We start from the raw sequence: 19,898 nt of genomic DNA, 5'->3' as shown, positions 1-19,898 counted from the left end.
TTCATTATAAATTACCTGGAGGAGAGCAGAGGCCATGCAGATTGCATAGCTAACTGCAGGTCCATAGTCCAAATCAAGTGATTCATAATAAACAAAAGATGTCTACCTTGGTTGTAGACTTGTTTATTAGAAGATAGTGCTATATGTTAAGGAAAGATTGCAGGAAATCAAGAAATCATTGACATAGACATGCATCCAAACTGGTGTGGACACCTTGGGGCAGATTTATCAAAGGTCGAGGTGAATTTTCAGAAAAGAAGAAAAACTCTGGCACCTAAAAGCTGCAGAACTTTTATTGCATTACTTAAGCCTTTGGGCAAACTGATTGCCAAGATTTTTTTGGCAGTTTTCTGCTGATAGGAGCACTGGTCCGGGGTTTCAGGTAAGTAAATACAATCACTTGGGGGTGTATAACATTTGGCACCCCCAAATACAAACAGACTTTCCGTCTCCTTTAAGTGGTGGGTTTCAAATTCTTTAGTTTATTAAAATCAAATATTTGAAACTCATAGTTTAAACTCAAATAATTTTTTGATACCATGATTTGGTTCAATTTTTAAATTGCGGAAAAACAGGATCTTGAGTATCGTTAAATTTGCCTTTGTGCATCTTACTGACCAACAATGTTTCTTTCTTGTAAACCCTTGCTAAATATCATTGTTCTTAACAATATTATAGGGGCATGTTTATCACTGGATTTGATTTGGATTTCCCAATCCGTTTCCCAGCTGGGTTGAATTTATCACATTTATGAGAAAATAATTCTTGACATTCTGAAAAAATTTAAGGGTTTACTCAAATCAGTAAAGTTCTCTTTACATATTTGAATCCTAGGAAAATGCTTGAGCCCATGGTCACTATTTTCTCCGAAATATCCAAATTTTCTACATTAAGGGGCAGATTTATCAAAGGTCAATGTGAATTTTCAAATTTAAAAAAAAATTTGACTTTCAAGCAATTTTTTGTGTACTTCGACTAAATAGTGCAAATTCGATTTGAATTTGAAAAAAATGTATTATGTACTGTCTCTTTAAAAATTTGAATTCTACTATTCGCCATCTAAAACCTGCTGAATTGCTGTTTTAGCATATGGGGGAACCTATTTGGAGTCAATTGGTGAACTATGAAAAATCGAAGGCTTTTTTTGGGGAAAAACTTTGATTCGAATTTGTTCAAATGCGCTATTACTTTGTACGATTCGAATTCGGCCGAATAATATCGGGCAAAAAAAAACTTCAAATTAATTTCAGTTGGTCTTTTTGAATTCGAATTTCGAAGGTTATAAATTCATAAATATGCCCCTAAAAATTGCCAAAATATTTATTTCTTGAGGTCTATAGTGAATTGTTGTTTATTTTTTTAACTTACTTTGAATCTCACTATATTATTGTTACCATCCTCCAGATTTTCCGTTACTTGAAGGTTTGTATTATTTTCCACTCCCCGTGATCTATTATTGTTTAGTTTATTCACAACGCAATGTCAAAATAATCATTTTGATTAAATTTAGTAAACCTTTTTCAACGGAAATATTTTTTTCTCAATCACATATATTTTATAAAAAAAAAAATCACACACCAATCAGAAAAATTTGATCTCAGCTAAAACCCCATTCATTTTTTGAAATGTCAACATAAAAATAAAATAGCTTGAATGTTTTTCATTCGAGATTGCTGTTTTCTGCCACAATTTTATTGAATTGTAGAAAAAACAACATTAATACATTTCCCCCTAAATGTTCTAGAGCAAATTGTTATAATTTACATGATATATTTTTTTTTTGATGAGTGCCGGCCTCTCGCTGCAGTTTCAGAGAATCATGGTGGTACAGGTATGGGACCTGTTATCCAGAATGCTCGGGACCTGGGGTTTTTCGGATAACAGATCTTTCTGTAATTTGGGTCTTGATGCCTTAAGTCTACTAGAAACTCATTTAAACATTAGATAAACCCAATAGGCTGGTTTTGTCTCCAATAAGGATTAATTATATCTTAGTTGGGATCAAGTACAAGCTATTGTTTTATTATTACAGAGAAAACGGAAATCATTTTTAAAAATTTGGATTATTTGGATAAAATGGAGTCTATGGGAGACAGACATTCCGTAATTCGGAGCTTTCTGGATAACGGATTTCCGGATAAGGGATTCTATATCTGTATAAGCAGTTGCTTATATAAGGGATTCATGTTTAGAAGCTACCGACTATAAAATACAATAAAGACAAAGGTTTAAATGGCCAACGGTCTATCTTTCTCAGCCAGTCGACAGTCAGTATATAGTTACCAAGAGCTATTGAATTCCATGGTCAATAAAACAGCAGAAACAAAGCATTAAAGGGATAATGTCATGGGAAAAAATTTATATCAAAATAAATCAGTTAATAGTGCTGCTCCAGCAGAATTCTGCACTGAAATCCATTTCTCAAAAGAGCACAGATTTTTTTATATTTAATTTTGAAATTTGACATGGGGCTAGACATTTTGTCAATTTCCCAGCTGCCCCTGGTCATGTGACTTGTGCCTGCACTTTAGGAGAGAAATGCTTTCTGGCAGGCTGCTGTTTTTCCATCTCAATGTAACTGAATGTGTCTCAGTGGGACCTGGGTTTTTACTATTGAGTGTTGTTCTCAGATCTACAAGGCAACTGTTGTGTTAGGGAGCTGCTATCTGGTTACCTTCCCATTGTTCTGTTGTTAGGCTGCTGGGGGGAAAAGGGAGGGGGGTGATATCACTCCAACTTGCAGTACAGCAGTAAAGAGTGATTGAAGTTTATCAGAGCGCAAGTCACATGACTTGGGGCAGCTGGGAAATTGGCAATATGTCTAGCCCCATGTCAGATTTCAAAATTGAATATAAAAAAATCTGTTTGCTCTTTTGAGAAATGGATTTCAGTGCCGAATTCTGCTGGAGCAGCTCTATTAACTGATTCATTTTGAAAAAATTTTTTTTCCCATGACAGTATCCCTTTAAGGAACACAAAGAGCACAAATAAGAAAATGAATAGAAATAAGAGAAATTGTCTTACGACAAACATGTCAAGGGTTGGTTTCTTTCTGTAAATAGGTATCTGGGATTGATCCAAGCTGTGTGAACTGGGAAGAGTCCTGAGATCATGAGGTCCCCATATTTTATGAAGCCACTTTCCTGGGCACTGTGCAGACTGCAGGGAGAAGCCTGAACAATGGGCAAGAGGAAAAGGATAGAGGAAAGTAATGGCACAGATACAACGACCATACTGGGAAGAGCAGACGAGATGAAGAAGAGATTTGTTAGGGAAGAAAAGAAGACAAAATACATTCTGTTATCTTAAATCAATTCAGTATTGGTTAAATCTTTATCTTTTACATTCTCTGTTTCTCTAGATATCTTCTCATAAACTGCCTATATAGTTTCCCTTTGAATTGTGTATCTATTTCTCCCCTTACCTTTACTGAGATGCTCCCTTAATTATGCGCCTCTGTGAGTGATAAGGAGCATGAGAGACATTCACTCCCAGGCCCCCCCAATTTAGGCTGATGAATTTATACCATCTCTCCCTGCTCTCATTGGCCAATCCTCCTTTAGGGACAGTGCTGCTAATTGTTGACAATCTTCTGCAATCTTCATTAAGTTGTTATTAAGAGAAACACGCAGTAGCCATGTGAAAAGATAATTGTGGCCTTATTACCAACAGACCCTTCTGGATTTGTCTTCTCTAAATGATTCAAGGGATAAGTTTGTGGCATCAGCTACCAGTCAACAATCACCTTTTTCCATTTCATGTTCATTTGTGGCCCCTTCATTACTTGCCATACAAATTATATTCACTTCTCCAGCATATATATATTCTAGTTATAACTAGGGTTACCACTTGGCCGGTATTTTATAGGCCTGACCGGTAAAAATGATGCCTGACCCAATGTTATCAATAGGGAAATAATCTAAATATACAAGAAGGCCAGTATTTATTTCCAAAAAAGGTGGCAACCCTAGTTGTACCCCTCTAGTGGGGCCCAAATCAGTGCCTGGGGCCCTAGCCTGAAGGATAAGGTACAGACTGACAACATTGCTTCCCAAGAGACGTCTAGAAGCACAACTTAAAAGTGTAAGGCGTCCTCGGCGCGTCCAAGATGGCGGCGCCCAGAAGAGGCCATGCGGCCGTCAGATGCCAGCGGGCCCTGGCGTTTTTGCGCTGGCGTCCAAAACGTGCAGACGCTGGCGCACATTCTGGCGCACGTCCAGTGACGTCATCTAGCACGTTTTGGCGCGAAAATCACCCTATTCAAGGTCGCCAGAAGGTTCTCTCAGCGCCCGAGTATAGGTTCTTCTATCTAGAGTTCCTGGGTGTTTTCTAAATATTGATTCTTGATTCTCGACCTTTGCCTGAAACCTCAACCTTGATTCTTCGCTGCCTGGACCGACCTTTGCCTGAAACCTCAACCACGATATCTTGCTGCCTGGACCGACCTTTGCCTGAACTGACGATTCTTCTGCCTAATCCATTGTACCGCGAACTGTGTTTGCCTAATTGCTTCCTCCTTGGTCCGCACTCCAAATTGTGCCTTCGGGTCCTGACAAAAAGTCACTTCGTTGAAGATTTGAGGAGACCACTTTTAATTTAGATATTCTTGGAACGATGGCTGGAAAGTTGATATAGCAATTTTTTATATCTCTTATAACCTTGTTGTTTTCAAAGGGAGGTCCTAGACAATGCTGGAACTCCAAAGGGGGCTTGAAGCCAAAACATTCAAAAGCCACTAATATATACACTATAACATAGTAAAGAAGAGCAAGAATGTATAAATATATATATATATATTACTTACAGAAGATGTCAAAGAGACTTTGAATTAGGATTTTAAACTAAAAAACAGGATTAAGCACCCCTATATTATATAAAGTAGTCACAGGCTAACTGCTAACTGCCCCCATGGCTACACAGCAGCTTGTTTATATAAACTATAGTAGTACTTATCTGTTATCTACTGTGTATCCTGTGCTTGAATGGCTGCCCCCATGGCTACACAGCAGCTTGTTTATATAAACTATAGTAGTACTTATCTGTTATCTACTGTGTATCCTGTGCTTGAATGGCTGCCCACATGGCTACACAGCAGCTTGTTTATATAAACTATAGTAGTACTTATCTGTTATCTACTGTGTATCCTGTGCTTGAATGGCTGCCCACATGGCTACACAGCAGCTTGTTTATATAAACTATAGTAGTACTTATCTGTTATCTACTGTGTATCCTGTGCTTGAATGGCTGCCCCCATGGCTACACAGCAGCTTGTTTATAGAAACTATAGTAGTACTTATCTGTTATCTACTGTGTATCCTGTGCTTGAATGGCTGCCCCCATGGCTACACAGCAGCTTGTTTATATAAACTATAATGGAGACCCTGAAGCAAACACACCTGTTTTACCAGTGCAGGGCAACAGGACATTATATTTTACTTAAATACACTTTAATTTTTTGTGTTACTGTTCCTTTATGGTGGGTATACACAAGCAGAATTCAATGTGTGAAACAACTAATTTTAGGACAATCTGATAACGTTGTGAGGTTATGATATAATTAGTGGTGTAACGATCATAGATTTACTTATCGGATGTTTTTATAAAAGTCATAAAATCTGCTTGTTGGTGTTGTCATTGAACAACTGATTTCTGTGCATTTTCATTTTTTGGTGTAACTGTTCCTTTAATTGCTTGATGATTGGCACATGTTATTAACAAGGTAAGTGAAGTGAAGGGATTAACAGGTAGAGACGCCCACTTTTTTGCCAACATCTGCCATTTTTGCCAGTATCAACCACAAGTTCCAATTCATATTTCAATTTTCCATGGCCATCAAGTCTATACTGAAGAATCCTACATAAGCCTTCTGGTCAATGTGACACATGTGCATTCACAGCAGCAACAAAACAACACTGAATGAATCAAGAACAATGTCTGTCTGCCGAAACACTTATTATTGAAGCTCTACAGAACTATCCCAAAATACTGTATTAAGTGAGAATATTAATCATTTGCCATTTAATAACCTGAACCCTACCGGCATTCTCCTCCACTCCCTCTAAATGTATCACCTCCTTATTCAGACATTTCTTATGAGAACTACAATTCATGGCCACCAAACATTCACACACTATATGTCAGTATTATAGTAGAAAGCAGGACAAATCCAAGGCAGTAGCTATGACTGCAAAGTGCTTTTATTGGGGAAAAGTGCTCCACAACATGTTTCAGGCGTTGGCCCTTTATCAAGTGTCACACTTGATAAAGGGCCAACGATAGGGATGGGCGAATTTTTTCGCCTCGTTTCGCCAAAAAATTACGCCCATACACTTGTATGGCAGCGTGCGTCAAAATAATTTTGCCGCGCGACAAAATTATTTTTGACGCCCATAGACTTTAATGGGTGTCTGCGTCATTTCGCTGCCGGGAATTTTTGGCGAAATGAAACGGGTCAAATTCGCCCATCCCTAGCCAATGCCCGAAACTTTGCAGTGATAGTTACTGCCTTGGATTTGTCCTGCTTTCTACTATAATACTGACTGTATTAATTTGGGTGTGGACACAGGACACCTTGCAGGAGAATCCACCTACATGTACTAAAGGTGAGCTACACCCTATTTATAATTGATTCACACACTAAATGTAAAGTCAGTCAGTACAAGGAAGATACAACAAAAGTCTCCTCACATCCCCCTGGTGGATCTTTCTCAAGAACAAACAAAATCTGTCTGTGTATGGCCACTTGTACAATGTCCACATCTGCTATGAGTTGTGTATCCTATGACTTTGTAACTCCTGACCCTGTGTAACTATTCTCTTATTTTATTGAACTGTCTCGCCTGAAACTTCAATTTAATTTGCCATTGACAATTCTTGGCACATAGGTCACCAGTAGATACAAACGTAAAAGGAGTTGACCAATACAGAATGCAGAGAGCAATATTACATTGCCATATCTCAAAATAACTAGCCATTTAGACTTCTCTACAGGCAGTCACGTAACTGATAGATTGGTATTTACATGAAAAGACTCAGGATCTCCTGTTTACAAGACAAGCATTTTAACCAACTAAGCCACAGCAAATGAACTTTTGCTAGACAGACAGAGAAATAAGCATACTGATGCCCCATTACTCAACTTCTTTTTCTCTCGCCTGCAAATTCAACATGTTTCAAGTAAAAATTGGAACCTTTTGTTCAATGGACCCCTAAAAAAGCAACTTCTGATTATTTGCACTTTGCTTTGAAATTTCCCAGTGGTAATTTTGATTTGTCATTTCCCCTTTGCCCACCAAACCAACATCATCCATTGGAAAGCTGCTAATGAGAGCTCACCTTTTCTTGTTTGCAGTTGATAGAAACAAAATGCTCAGGCACTGCTGAGATTTGAACTCATGGGGCAAATTCACTAAGGGATAGGGATTGCTTCAAAAAAAGTCCCAAAAAAAAAAAGTCCCAAAAAAACACTGGCGTGTTTTCTACATTATGGGTGATAGGCTGAAAAAGATCGAAATTTTTTTTGGGGCTCCCCTCCTTCCCCCCTACATTTCCTAACTCATGGCAACTTAACTATACAGTGGGCACATGTGTAGGGCAAAATAACAATTTTATTTGATGTTTTGAAGGTTTCCCAGGCATTTGTAGTGATTCTACGTATTCCTCCATTGAAATTTGAAATTGGCGCCGTATGCAAATTAACCATCGCTAGCGTAACTTCGCTTCACTTAGCGAATCAACGCTAGCGCAACTTCGCAACCTTACGCTACCCCTGTGCGCAACTTCGGATTTTAGTGAATTTGCGGAGCGCTGGCGAAACTACGCCTGGCAAAGTGTGGCAAAGTGCGGCGAAGTTACGCCTGGCGCAACTGCGAATCTTAGTGAATTTGCCCCATGATCTCTTATTTACTAGACAGGCACTTTAACCAACTATGCCTCAGGCGACAGCTGCTATTGGCCTGATAAGCTTGCCAATAAATTTCATCATATGAAAATGATCAAACTGATCAAATATCTCAAAATAATATATTGATTATTAGCTTTCCTAATCAACCATCATGAAATAATTTAATATTTAATATTTTTTTTAACAAACATTTCATATGCCTGTAAAATACCTTATACCTAATCCAGGGTATTAAAGGGCATCTGTTGGCTAAATATATTATCCCTTATAATCCCCAACCACAGGTTACCATTCCAGTTGGAGGTTACAGTAGTTTTTTTTTAATGCCCCTTGTGAGCACTGAGCCCCGCGCACTGGGAGGGAGCTTGTGGTTCGAGTGTTCATGTTGGGGCACACGTAAGTGCATAATGAACAAATGCCGTAACCTTCTCATTATGCACAAGCGTGTGAAGTCAGAAGTGCATTATGGGCACGAGCTCTGACTGACTCACACTGGGAGTTCTCCCTCCTGGGGCAAGTGTTCTAACACTGTTTTTAAAAAAAAACTACTGTTACCTCCAGTCAGAGTGTTTGGGAATAATATATGTAGCCAACAGTTGCCCTTTAACTTTGGCCTTCATTTGCTTTTATGAGGCTCTAATGTTCTGGGAAGGCTTTCCATTAGATTTTGGAACTCTGTAGGTAGGATTTGCTTCCATTCAATTACAAGAAGATTGTGGACTAATTTTGGGAATTAGGCCTTGTTCAGTATCAGGGTTCCGTTGGTTTGAGGTAGGGGATCTGTGCAGCCAAACCTTTAAATTCCCTTCCCTACAAACCCGTCTTATATGGACTTGGCTTTGTGCATGGAGGTTTTAAAGAGCAGAGGAAACATGGAATTGCTACTACTCCAGCCAATGCTAATGAGATGGTAATGATATAGGCATAGGTTTGCATCCGAACACCCTTAAAAACCCACACTCCCTTCGTACTTGTGTTCACATGGCTTCTGAAGACAGTTTGAAACTCATACCGTAGATACTCGAGTATAAGTCGAGTTTTTCAGCCCCCAAAATATGCTGAAAAACTCTACCTCGGTTTATACTCGGGTCAAGCACCAAAACGGTCGCCGGTGCCTTAGAACAGTAGCCGGCACCTAAGAATATTCGCCAGCTCTTAGAATAGTAGCCGGCGCCTAAGAATATTCGCCAGCGCTTAGAATAGTAGCCGGCGCCTAAGAATAGTCATCCAAAAACGAGATTGAAACTTACCAGAAGCTGCTGCATTTCTCACCCTCGGCTTATACTCGAGTCAATAAGCTTTCCCAGTTTTTGGAGGTAAAATTAGGTACCTCGGCTTATACTCGGGACGGCTTATACTCGAGTATATACGGTAAGTGAATCTTACAAATGTCATTTTAGTTTTCAATACTTTCAGGATACTTATGGCCATATAATGTAATTTTGTTGAATTTCCCCACTGTGAATTTCTATTTCATGAATTTGATGACTTTGTACACCTTGGCGATTAATTGTTCCTTCGGGTGCAGCTTTTTTGAATGAGGTGTATCGTTTAAGAATCATTTCTGAAATGATGTATGTTTTTTGGATGTTACCTTTACATTTTCCAGGAGATATCATTAAATCTGAAGAAATTGCACTACTACGATTTTTTTTTAAGTTGAAGTCAAACCCAAGTTGGAATAGAAATCAATACTGGGTACACATATCTGCATACATTTTCAATTTTCTAAACAAAGTGGTCAGGCTGGCTGTGATGGCCGAGTGGTTAAGGCGTTGGACTTGAAATCCAATGGGGTTCCCCTGCACAGGTTCAAATCCTGTGCAGGGGAACCCCATTGGATTTCGAGTCCAACGCCTCAACCACTCGGCCATCACAGCCAGCCTGATTTGGAGCTAGACTAATTTAGTACTAATAGGGAAGCGAGGAAAAGTGATCATTACGGTGCCCTTTTAAGTACTTTATCATGTACAGAAGATTCTTTTTGTACCGTTATATATAACCAGTATCTTATCGGCAATTTAAATAAGTGATAAAATGAGAGGTAATAACTTTTTGCTTTATTTTAGTTTGCCAAATAAGGAGTTAATGTTTCTAGTGAAAATATCACTAACCATACTCAAACATGAAATGCCATTCACTAGGACAACATTTTGAATGTGATCCCTTAACAAGCCTTCAAATAATTTGACCCACCACAGATGTCAAATTTACTGGCCTATAATTGCCAGGCTGAGATCGTGATCTGTTTTTTAAATATTGGAATGGCATCGGATTTTCTCCAATCCATAGGTACCATACCAGATGAAAGTGAATCTGAGAAAATCAAAAATAGGGTCTGGTCTAAAACTGAACTAAGCTCTCTTAGAAGCCCTGGAGCCTTGTTTACATTAATTGTTATTAAAGCTTTATGGATCATATCCTGAGTCAGCCACTGACTAGATTGAGCTGAGCCATTAGTGCAGCTATGAAGTGAGCCTGGTAACTCAGTCTCCTCTATTTCTATTGTATACACTGAAGAAACTATGTAAAACTAAAGGCACTGCTGAGAGTTGAACTCAGGATCTCCTGTTTACGAGACAGACGCTTTAACCAACTAAGCCACAGCACCAGGCTCTGCACCTGTTCTAAACCTGATGTGTGACCTTCATAATATTAGCATTGTCAAAATGATCAAATAGCTAAAAAAGATATATTGATATCTCCTCCTCAACCATCAAATGCCCAGCTTTTATGAGGTAAGATAAAATGTCACGCCAATGTCATGATGCACCATTACTGTGCATGCGCGTCAATAATGTCATTTCGCCTTCTTGTGGCCAGAGGCACCCAGAGACTGGCGCCTCTGAATGTAAGAATGCACGCTGGTCTCCCAGGACGCCTTACAATAAGTTTTTTGTAGCAATCCCTTTAGTAGGAGTAAATCCACTCATGAGAACTCATATTGACCAAAGTGCTTCTTTATGTGCACAGACCTTGTCCTCTTTGTACTATTGTTACTGATAGAAGACTGGTATGCGTTGTCCATTCTACATGCAATGCCATCAAATGTGACTTGCTCAAGTACCATGCACTGTTTCATTAATAAAGGTGGACATACACATAGAGATGTTGCCAAACGCGTGGATCTCTTCCCGATATGCCCACCTTGAGATGGGTGATAGGCTGATCCAATCATGGGCCCTAGGGTGGTTGGATCATGGGACTGCATCAACGAACAGATGTGGTCCATGATCCAACAGGATTTTTACCCATGCCCGATCGACCTTTGATTAATATCCCCACTGTAGCCTTTATATTGACTCAACAGCTCTATTCTTAAACATGGGACACACAATATGTATGTATGTATATTTTTATTTGTAAAGTGCTCCTTGAGGGCAAAGCACTGAACAGCAAAACAATAAATTAGTAGTAACAAACAAGGGGTCATTGAAATAAAAAGTAACAATAAGTGCATTATTAGAATACAATTCACATAAATATAAAATATAATTACAATACAGATTAAGTGCTCAGTGTCAAGGAAACAAAAGACTAGAGGACCCTACCCCGTAGAGCTTACAGTCTAAATGGGAGGGTAACATACAGACACAATTCAGAGGGGTATTAAGGTGCTGTGGGTTACAGTTTGTTACACTGTTATATAAGTGCCAGTTCAGGTGTTATCCAGGTGCTCCCAGAGGGAGTCTTTGAGTTTTGTTTTAAAAACACTGAAGGAGGATTCTCTCCTGAGAGATTCAGGAATGGCATTCCAAATATAAGGAGTCGCAAGAGAGAAGGGTTTGATACGGGAAACAGCAGTAGTAGTGGGGGTACAACCAAGCAGTTGCTCTGAGAGTATTATTTTTAGCTGATACAGAAGTGACATCAGCATCTGCCAATGAGAGACTTTAACCCTCACTTTTTAATGTCCCTGTGGCCAATGGTGAAGGACCACAAAAATTGAGTAAAGTAAAATTGGGTGAAGAAAGTTTCTTGTGAATTTCTATTTCATGAATTTGATGACTTTGTACACCTTGGCGATTAATTTTTCCTTCAGGTGCAGCTTTTTTGAATGAGATGTACCGTTTAAGAATCATTTCTGAGATGATGTACATTTTTGGATGTTACCTTTACATTTTCTGGAAGATATCATTAAATCTGAAAAAATTGCACTACTACGATTTTTTTTTTAAGTTGAAGTCAAACCCAAGTTGCAATGGAAATCAATACTGGGTACACATATCTGCATGCATTTTCAATTTTCTAAACAAAGGGGTCCTTATAATTAATCTCGCTGTGAACAGGATTTGAACCTGTGCAGGGAAACCCCATTGGATTTCGAGTCCAACGCCTTAACCACTCGGCCATCACAGCCAGCCTGATTTGGAGCTGGACTAATTTAGTACTAATAGGGAAGCGAGGAAAAGTGATCATTACGGTGCTCTTTTAAATACTTTATCATGTACAGAAGATTCTTTTTGTACCATTATATATAACCAGTATCTTATCTGCAATTTAAATAAGTGATAAAATGAGAGGTAATAACTTTTTGCTTTATTTTTATCATTTAGTTTGCCAAATAAGGAGTTAATGTTTCTAGTGAAAATATCACTAACCATACTCAAACATGAAATGCCATTCACTAGGACAACATTTTGAATGTGATCCCTTAACAAGCCTTCAAATAATTTGACCCACCACAGATGTCAAACTTACTGGCCTATAATTGCCAGGCTGAGATCGTGATCTGTTTTTTAAATATTGGAATGGCATCGGCTTTTCTCCAATCCATAGGTACCATACCAGATGAAAGTGAATCTGAGAAACTCAAAAATAGGGTCTGGTCTAAAACTGAACTAAGCTCTCTTAGAACCCGGGGGTGTATGCCATCAGGCCCTAGAGCCTTGTTTACATTAATTGTTGTTAAAGCTTTATAAATCATATCCTGAGTCAGCCACTGACTAGATTGAGCTGAGCCATCAGAGCAGCTATGAAGTGAGCCTGGTAACTCAGTCTCCTCTATTTCTATTGTATAAACTGAAGAAACTATGTAAAACTAAAGGCACTGCTGAGAGTTGAACTCAGGATCTCCTGTTTACGAGACAGGCGCTTTAACCAACTAAGCCACAGCACCAGGCTTTGCACCTGTTCTAAACTTGATGTGTGACCTTCATAATATTAGCATTGTCAAAATGATCAAATAGCTAAAAAAGATATATTGATATCTCCTCCTCAACCATCAAATGCCCAGCTTTTATGAGGTAAGATAAAATGTCACGCCAATGTCATGATGCACCATTACTGTGCATGAGCGTCAATAATGTCATTTCGCCTTCTTGTGGCCAGAGGCACCCAGGGACTGGCGCCTCTGAATGTAAGAATGCACGCTGGTCTCCCACGACGTCTTACAATAAGTTTTTTGTAGCAATCCCTTTAGTAGGAGTAAATCCACTCATGAGAACTCATATTGACCAAAGTGCTTCTTAATGTGCACAGACCTTGTCCTCTTTGTGCTGTTGTTACTGATAGAAGACTGGTATGCGTTGTCCATTCTACATGCAATGCCATCAAATGTGACTTGCTCAAGTACCATGCACTGTTTCATTAATAAAGGTGGACATACACATAGAGATGTTGCCAAACGTGCGGATCTCTTCCCGATATGCCCACCTTGAGATGGATGATAGGCTGATCCAATCATGGGCCCTAGGGTGGTTGGATCATGGGACTGCATCAACGAACAGATGTGGTCCACGATCCAACAGGATTTTTACCCCTGCCCGATCGACCTTTGATTAATATCCCCACTGTAGCCTTTATATTGACTCAACAGCTCTATTCTTAAACATGGGACACACAATATGTATGTATGTATATTTTTATTTGTAAAGCGCTCCTTGAGGGCAAAGCACTGTACAACAAAACAATAAATTAGTAGTAACAAACAAGGGGTCATTGGAATAAAAAGTAACAATAAGTGCATTATTAGAATACAATTCACATAAATATAAAATATAATTACAATACAGATTAAGTGCTCAGTGTCAAGGAAACAAAAGGCTAGAGGACCCTACCCCGTAGGGCTTACAGTCTAAATGGGAGGGTAACATACAGACACAATTCAGAGGGGTATTAAGGAGCTGTGGGTTACAGTTTGTTACACTGTTATATAAGTGCCAGTTCAGGTGTTATCCAGGTGCTCCCAGAGGGAGTCTTTGAGTTTTGTTTTAAAAACATTGAAGGAGGATTCTCTCCTGAGAGATTCAGGAATAACATTCCAAATATAAGGAGTCGCAAGAGAGAAGGGTTTGATACGGGAAACAGCAGTAGTAGTGGGGGGTACAACTAAGCAGTTGCTCTGAGAGTATTATTTTTAGCTAATACAGAAGTGACATCAGTATCTGCCAATGGGAGACTTTACTTTTTATGTCCCTGTGGCCAATGGTGAAGGACCACAACAATGGAGTAAATAAAGTAAAACTGGCTCAAGAAAGTTTCTTGTGAATTTCTATCTAATGATTTTGATGACTTTGTGCACCTTGGCGATTAATTGTTCCTTCAGGTGCAGCTCTTTTGAATGAGATGTACCGTTTAAGAATCATTTGTGAGATGATGTACATTTTTGCATTTTCTGGAAGATATCATGAAATCTATAAAATTGTCTATGACTTTTCTTTAAGTTGAAGTTATGCCCAAGTAGAAATGGAAATCAATACTGGTTAAACATATCTGCACACATTTTCTAAACAAAGTTGAATGAATCTCGCTCAGGATTTGAACATGTGCAAGGAAACCCCATTGGATTTCAAGTCCAACGCTTGAAGCACTCGGCCATCACAACAAGCCTGCGCTGAAACTGGACTCATTTAGTACGAATATGTAAGCGAGGAAAGATGATAATTATGGTGCCCTTTTAAGTACTTTTTATGTACAAAAGAATCTTTTTGTACCATTATATATAACCAGTATCTTATTGGCAATTTAAATAGGTGATAAAATGAGAGGTAATGCTTTTTTTTATCATTTCGTTTATAAGTAATACGGAGTTAATGTTTCTAGTGAAAATATCACTAACCATACTCAAACATGAAATGCCTTTTATGACATAACTCATTCAATAATAACTCTGTGTCTTTGGTTGTGTTTTGGTGCCAGACACGTTGTCTTCATTTGAGCAGTTGGAGAGAGATCTCTCTTCCTTGGCAGAACACAGGGGACAGACAAAGCCTGTATTTATTATTATTAGCTATTGTATTTCTTCTTCATTACTGGCTACATTCCAGGGACATATGTTTCCTAGAAAACAGGAGACATAGTTTTGAGACTTATATTTCCTTAGACTAAATTATTAGACTACTTGCACTAGATGGGATGATTGACAACCTTTTGTATAAGATGGAGATGTAACATAGTAACATAGAAAGTTAGGTTGAAAAGACACACGACCAAAACATTTTAGATGGGGCCTTACCAGTGCTCTATACAGTGGGACCCCCTCCTCCCGTGACTCTCTGCCCCATTTAATACAACTCAAGACCTTATTTGCCCTTGATGCTGCTGACTGGCATTGCTTGCTACAGACAAGTTTATTATCTACAAGGACTCCAAGCTCCGTCTCCATTATGGATTTGCCTAGTGCAGTCCCATTAAGGGTATAAGTGGATATTGTTACATCCCAGGTGCAGGACTTTACATTTATCAACATTGAATCTCATTTGCCACTTAGCTGCCCAGATTGCCAGTTAGTCAAGATCCTGTTGCAAGTGCCACATCCTGGATGGAATTAATTGGGCTGATAGTTTTGTCTCATCTGCAAACACTGATACATTACTTACAATACCCTCCCCTAAGTCATTAATAAACAGGTTAAATAAAAGTGGCCCCAATACTGAGCCCTGAGGGACCCCACTAAGAACCTTACTCCAAGTAGAGAATGTCCCATTAACAACCACCCTCTGTACCCGATCCTGTAGCCAGTTTCCTATCCACGTGCAAACGACTTCATTAAGGCCAACAGACCTTAGTTTAGAAAGCAGTCGTTTGTGGGGCACAGTATCAAACACTTTGGCAAAATCCAAATAGATCACATCTACTGCCCCCCCCCCCACTGTCCAGCATCTTACTTACCACATCATAAAAAGCAATCAAATCCAACCAGCAAACCCTGGAAAGAGATTGAAAATCACTTTCTACGCCCTCTTCAGTTAGCTCATTTATTCTGGATACCAAAAGCCTCCAGAATTAACTCATTGACTATTTTACCCACATCACAACAGGCTTTAGACCTATGGGATGCAATACGCATAAAAATGGGCTACTTCTAATTCCAGGTTTAGAACTATTTTATACGGATTTTACGGCAGGTTGCACCCCAACTGACTTCACCCCCTGGATAGTGTCAAATCTGCTTACCCTCAACACCTTTCTTGTGGGCCGGACGATGCTCTCATTTCAACAATGCAAAGAGACATTACGTGGACACTGCACTAAAGACTAACATGAACGATACGCTAACATATTTTGAAACCATCTGTCACAACCGATCATACCCGACACACCTGATCTCCAGACTATACTGCAATATAGCATCTGACACCTTTCATCAACCATACATGACAAAATGGGAGGACGATCTAGGCTTTCCAATTTCTGACAAGACCTGGTCATGCATATGGGACACGGCCAAAAAGACATCCATTTGCGCAGTCTCTAACGAACGAGCATATAAGATTATATTTCGGTGGTATTACAGCCCAATGCGCATAAGTAAGCTTAGTGGCAATCCCGACCATGCACACTGTTTCAGGGGTTGTGGGGGACAGGGTTCTTTCGTACACACTTGGTGGACATGTGCAGTAGCCCAGGAATTTTGGAGGACGGTAGCCACTCTGCTCTCCGAGATCCTCCACCTCTCTATACAAGCCTCCACACACACGTTTCTCTTAGGCATGAGAATCCAAGCTATACATTCCAAAAGTTCACACAAGCTGGCTACACATATTCTAATGGCAGCAAGATCTTTACTAGCAGCAAATTGGAAATAGACACAAATCCCAGGACTACAGGCACTTATTACCAAAGTAAATTGGATCAGAGCGATGGAATCCATAAGAGCCAGACTTTTGGACAGGTGTTGAACTCAGGATCTCCTGTTTATGAGACAGGCACGTTAACCAACCAAGCCGCAACACCAGGTTCTGCACCCATGGAAAGCTTGCCAGTAGTTATGGGCAAATTTGGGCCGTTTCACTTCGCCGAAAAATTAGAAGTTGATGCCGGCATTCGTTTTTGACGCCGGAGTCCGTTTTTTGACGGCGTCTATTTGCGCCTGGTGAATAAATTTGCGCATCACTACTTGCCAGTGACCATCATAATATTAGCAATATCAAAATGATCAAATGCCTAAAAAAGATATATTGATTTCTCCTTCTCAACCATCAAATGCCCAACTTTTATGAGGTAAGATAAAATACATTTTTAACAAACACTATGTTCCAAAAGAATCTGGAAACAGTCTGTCCAATACCTTATACCTAAACCCAAGGTATTAAAAGGCACCTGTTGGCTAAATATTTTATCCACAACTACAGGTTACCACCCCAGTTAGAGGTAACAGTAGTTTTGTTGGATGTAATGGCCAAGTTGTTAAGGTTTTGCACTAGGGATACCCTGCGCTGGTTTGAATCTTATTCACAGTGAGATGCTTTAATAATGCACCCAGGGGCGTAACTATAGAGGAAGCAGACCCTGCGGCTGCAGGGGGCCCAGGATGTATAGGGGCCCCATGATGTTTTAGTTCATATACAATTTCAAAAAATATTGATAAAATAGAACAACCTCTGGATATGTTGGGGGCCCTAAAATTAATTTGCTGTGGGGCCCAGTAACATCTAATGCCACTGAATGCACCATTGTTTATGTACCGAGCCTGTTGTACATACATGCTACTAAGCGCTCCCAGCTGGTGTTGGCATGCAAGGCAAATTGAGGAGAGGAGCTAGCCTTTTCAGCTGTGGATGTTTTGTTTAAAAGAATAGTAATACATGACAAACAAGGTTATCCATTGGGTGGCTGTCAAAATCCCACCCATAATTTCATTACCCAACAACCTGTGATGAGCAAGCTGGATCCCAACAACTTTCTTTGAAAAAGTTGTTTGGTCCTTACTAACATCTTAGCCCCTCTCCCTCAGGCCTGTTTCTTTATTCCAGCATCAGACTTCAGGTGGATAAAAGCATTTTTGGACCACTTGCAGACAAACAGCAGGTAAGTAGTGTAGTCGTCATCATCATCTTGGATCCTGGTGGGTCTGTTGAAAGTGTCAACTTAATGTGTCGATACACAGGCCGATATAATTTGACAATTTGGGTTCTTTAGACCATTTTGGCAGCTTAACTGACAATGTATGGGGCCCTCCAACAGGCCTCCCCAAAAATCAGCCAGGATTGATTTTGCTGTCGGATTGCTCTGACTTCATTGTAATGCAATCGCTCTACCACAATATCACCGTATCAAGGTGCGCTTGTCAGAGTAAAGATTTGCTTATTTTGGTGACCTTGACAAACAAGTGACAACTATCCGAAAATACTGTATTAAGTGAGAATATTAATCATTTGCCATTGCATAACCGAAACCCTACCGGCATTCTCCTCCATACCCTCTAAATTTATCACCTCCTTATTCAGACATTTCTTATGAGAACTACAATTCATGGCCACCAAAGGTTCACAAACTATATGTAAAGTCAGTCAGTACAAGGAAGATACAACAAAAGTCTCCTCACATCCCCCTGGTGGATCTTTCTCAAGAACAAACAAAATCTGTCTGTGTATGGCCACTTGTAGAATGTCCACATCTGCTATGAGTTGTGTATCCTATGACTTTGTAACTCCTGACCCTATGCAACTATTCTTTTATTTTATTGAACTGTCTCGTCTGAAACTGCAATTTAATTTTTTGGCATTGACAATTTTTGGCACATAGGTCACCAGTAGATACAAATGTAAAAGGAGTTGACCAATACAGAATGCAGAGAGCAATATTACATTGCCATATCTCAAAATAACTAGCCATTTAGACTTCTCTACAGGCAGTCACGTAACTGATAGATTGGTATTTACATGAAAAGCCAACATGTCATATAAAGAACGGCACTGCTGAGATTTGAACTCAGGATCTCCTGTTTACAAGACAAGCACTTTAACCAAATAAGCCACAGCACCATCACATGGATGTTAGCTAGACAGACAGAGAAATAAGCATACTGATGCTGCATTACACAACTTCTTTTTCTCTCGCCTACAAATTTAACATGTTTCAAGTAAAAATGTGAACCTTTTGTTCTAGGTTAGGTAAAGGGACCACTAAAAGAGCAACTTCTGATTATTTGCACTTTGCTTTGAAATTTCCCAGTGGTAATTTTGGTTTGACGCTTCTCTTTTGCCCACCAAACCAACATCATCCATTGGAAAGCTGCTAATGAGAGCTCACCTTTTCTTGTTTGCAGTTGATAGAAACAAAATGCTCAGGCACTGCTGAGATTTGAACTCATGATCTCTTATTTACTAGAGAAGCACTTTAACCAACTAAGCCTCAGACAACAGCTGCTATTGGCCTGATAAGCTTGCCAATTAATTTCCTCATATGGGAATTATCAAACTGATCAAATATCTCAAAATGATATATTGATTATTAGCTCTCCTAATTAACCATTATGAAACAATAAAATTTTCAAAAAACATTCTATATGCCAAAAGAATCTAGAACCAGCCTGTAAAATACCTTATACCTAATCCAGGGTATTAAGCGGCACCTGTTGGCTAAAGATATTGTCCCTTATTATCCCCAACCACTCCAGTTGAAGTTAACAGTAGTTTAATTTTTAATGCCCCCTGTGAGCACTAAGCCACACGCACTGGGAGGGAGGGAGGGCCTGGTTCAAGTGTCCATGTTGGGGTACACGCAAGTGCTTAATGAAAAAATGCCAGAACCTGCTCATTTTGCACAAGTG

The 19,898-nt window shown here is 39.4% G+C and overlaps 5 non-coding genes across 5 annotated transcripts; 1 reads left to right on the top strand and 4 right to left on the bottom strand.

The window, feature by feature from the left end:
• Nucleotides 1-9,651: 9,651 nt before the first annotated feature.
• Nucleotides 9,652-9,740, top strand: trnas-uga. The gene has a single exon. It is a non-coding gene; the product is annotated as a tRNA-Ser (tRNA).
• Nucleotides 9,741-10,440: 700 nt separating this feature from the next.
• trnat-cgu lies at nt 10,441-10,514 on the bottom strand. Its single transcript has one exon. It is a non-coding gene; the product is annotated as a tRNA-Thr (tRNA).
• Nucleotides 10,515-12,180: 1,666 nt separating this feature from the next.
• On the bottom strand, nt 12,181-12,262 carry trnas-cga. The gene has a single exon. It is a non-coding gene; the product is annotated as a tRNA-Ser (tRNA).
• Nucleotides 12,263-12,948: 686 nt separating this feature from the next.
• On the bottom strand, nt 12,949-13,022 carry trnat-cgu. Its single transcript has one exon. It is a non-coding gene; the product is annotated as a tRNA-Thr (tRNA).
• A 6,014-nt stretch (nt 13,023-19,036) lies between these two features.
• On the bottom strand, nt 19,037-19,110 carry trnat-ugu. The gene has a single exon. It is a non-coding gene; the product is annotated as a tRNA-Thr (tRNA).
• Nucleotides 19,111-19,898: the final 788 nt, after the last annotated feature.

This window comes from Xenopus laevis, chromosome 3S (assembly GCF_017654675.1).
Source record: "Xenopus laevis strain J_2021 chromosome 3S, Xenopus_laevis_v10.1, whole genome shotgun sequence".
NCBI lineage: Eukaryota > Metazoa > Chordata > Amphibia > Anura > Pipidae > Xenopus > Xenopus laevis.
The sequence above is the reverse complement of the archived record's forward strand: the minus strand, read 5'-3'. Positions and strand labels throughout refer to the sequence as shown.